This window comes from Carlito syrichta, unplaced genomic scaffold (genome assembly GCF_000164805.1).
Source record: "Carlito syrichta isolate Samal-C Ts95f unplaced genomic scaffold, Tarsius_syrichta-2.0.1 Scaffold303182, whole genome shotgun sequence".
Taxonomy (NCBI): Eukaryota; Metazoa; Chordata; class Mammalia; order Primates; family Tarsiidae; genus Carlito; species Carlito syrichta.
The window spans coordinates 211,876-214,557 of NW_007247278.1; the positions used below are offsets into that span (position 1 = coordinate 211,876).

At 44.6% G+C, this 2,682-nt stretch overlaps 1 protein-coding gene across 3 annotated transcripts in view; it reads left to right on the top strand.

Annotated features, from left to right (window-relative positions):
- Positions 1–2,682, top strand: part of SAR1B (secretion associated Ras related GTPase 1B) — a 33,647-nt gene that overhangs the window by 8,080 nt on the left and 22,885 nt on the right. The window lies entirely within an intron of this gene.

Sequence of the window (2,682 nt, forward strand, 5' to 3'; positions counted from 1 at the left end):
GCACTCCAGTCTGGGTGACAGAGTGAGACTCCAACTCAAAAAAACAAAAAACAAAAAATGGTCATTTAAGCAAATTTATGGCCGGGCGTGGTGACTCAAGCCTGTAATCCCAGCATTTTGGGAGGCTGAGGCAAGAGGATTGCCTGAGCTCAGGGGTTCAAGACCAGCCTGACAACTTGGTGAGACCTCATCTCTACAATAAATAAATAAAAAAGTAACTGGGCATGGTGGCTCGTGCCTATTGTTCCAGCTGCTTGGAAGACTGAGGTGGAAGGATCGCTTGACCCCAGCAAGTTGAGGCTGCAGTGGTTGTGCAACTGGGTAATAGAGTGAGACTTCAACTCAAAAAACAAAAATCAAAAGCAAAGTTATACTTTTTTTTTTTTGAGTTGGGATCTTACTCTGTCACCCAGGCTGGAGTGTAATGGCATTGATCACGGCCCACCACAGCCTCAACCTACTAGGCTGAAGGTATCCTCCCTCCTCATCCTCCCAAGTAGCTGGGCCTATAGGCATGTGCCACCATGTCTGGCTAATTTTTTTTTTTGAGAAAGCAGGATTTATTGAGAGGAGAAAAAAGTTCCCACAGTGGGAAGAGACCTGAAAGGGTTACCCCTTTTTTTATCTTTATAGAGACAGGGTCTCACCATGTTGCCTAGGCTGGTCTCTAACTCCTGATCTCAAGTGATTCTCCGGCCTCCTAAAGTGCTGGGGTTACAGGTGTGAGCCACCATGCCCAGCCCCGCGCTCCTGCTCTTAACCTCTAGACCAGGCATGTCCAACCCGTAGCCTCCAGGCCACATGTGGCCCAGGATAGCTAGTGATGTGGCCCCACAAAATCTTCTAATATCATGTGTTTTTTCACGTTTATTTTCTTTATTACCTCAGGCATTGTTCCATTTTTGAAGTTCACAATCATGCCTTACTCATGACATCACTTTTTGGCAGCACATACATTTGTGAGCTGCTGTTTTCAATTATGAAGCACACGAAGAGCAAAATTCAAACAAACATTTCTGACAGACACTCTGAGAATTCACTAAGAATTACAACTGCCTCCATCAAACCAGACATTGATAGATTAGTTTTACAAAAACGAAGCTAAATTTTCCACTAATTTATATTGTTCTCATATTTCTAAACTTTATTATTTTTTTTGAATCAACAAAGAGTCTCACTTTTTTGCCCAGACTGGAGTGCAAGGTGTGCTCATGGCGACTGCAGCCTCAGTCTGCTGGTCTCAGGTGATCCTTCTGCCTCAGCCTTCTAAGCAGCTGGAACTACAGGTGTGCGCCACCATGCCCAGCTAATTCTTTTGATTTGATTTATTGTAGAGACCAGGTCTCACCAAATTGCCCAGGCTGATTTCGAACCCCTGGGCTCAAGCAATCCTCTTGCCTCCACCTCCCAAAGTTCTGGGATTATAGGCGTGTGGTTCACGCCTGGCTCATTTTTCTAAGCTTTATGGTAAAAAAAAAAAAAAAAAAAACAGCAAACAAAAAACAGAAGTCTTATCATTTGTATACACCAAATATATCATTTATGTGTGGTCCAAGACAATTCCTCTTTACTCGATGTGGCCCAGGAAAGCCAAAAGGTTGGGTGCCCCTGCTCTAGAACATAATGCTCTTAGGAGTTCAATAAATGGTAGCTGTTATGTTTTGTTTGTTTTGCTTTGTATATTGCATGGAAGGACTGGGCTGGGTGCAGTGGCTCATGCCTGAAATCCCACCACTCTGGGAGACTGAGGTGAGCGGATTGCTTGAGCCCAGGAGTTTGAGACCACCCTAGGCAACACGGTGAGACTTAGTATCTACAAAAAATCAAAAAATTAGCCAGATGTTGTAGCTTGTGCCTATAATCCCAGCTACTCAGGAGGCTGAGGTGGAAGGATCGCCTGAGCCCAGTAGTTTGAAGCTGTGGTGAGTTGTGATTGTTCCACTGTACTCCAGCCTGGGTGCCAGCGTGAGACTCCAACTCATTCGTAGATAGATAGATATAGGCAGGCAAGCAGACAGACTGATTCAGTGTTATTTTTGTCCATATATTGTAGGTAGCAAGTGTGAAATCCAAATGTCTAATTTAGTCTCAGATTTATCACTCTGGCTCCTGTCTCACTAATTAGCACATACTGACTTTTACTCCCAGTTTACCATGCCCTCAACCTAATCATGTCATCCAGCAATACATACTGTACCTGACTTTTTGTTGTGTCCAGTTGCACACCTCTGGATGGGTTTGCCTTTCACAACCTTTTAGGAAGCTCCTACTTCATCTGAAGACTCAGGCCAGACATCATCTGAGGAGCCTTTCCTTAGCTGCACCTTTTTCCTCCATGGACCTATGGAAATAGAACTTCGGGTGGAGGGAGAAGCAGCAGGACTGGTTTTTCTTTTTTTATGTGTATTATGAAATGCATTTGTGAGCATTCCTTTTCCTGTTGCATTTTATTTATTTTTATTATTCTGTTTTTTAAAAAAATTATTCCCAGCCGGGCTCGGTGGCTCAGCCTGTAATCCCGCACCTTTGGGAGGCTGAGGTGAGTGGATTGCCTGAGCCCACGGGTTCGAGACCCGCCTGGGCAGCGAGACCTCATCTCTACAATAAATCAAAAAATCAGCTGGGCGTGGTAGCACGTGCCTGTAATTCCGGCTACTTGGAAGGCTGTGCGGAAGGATTGCC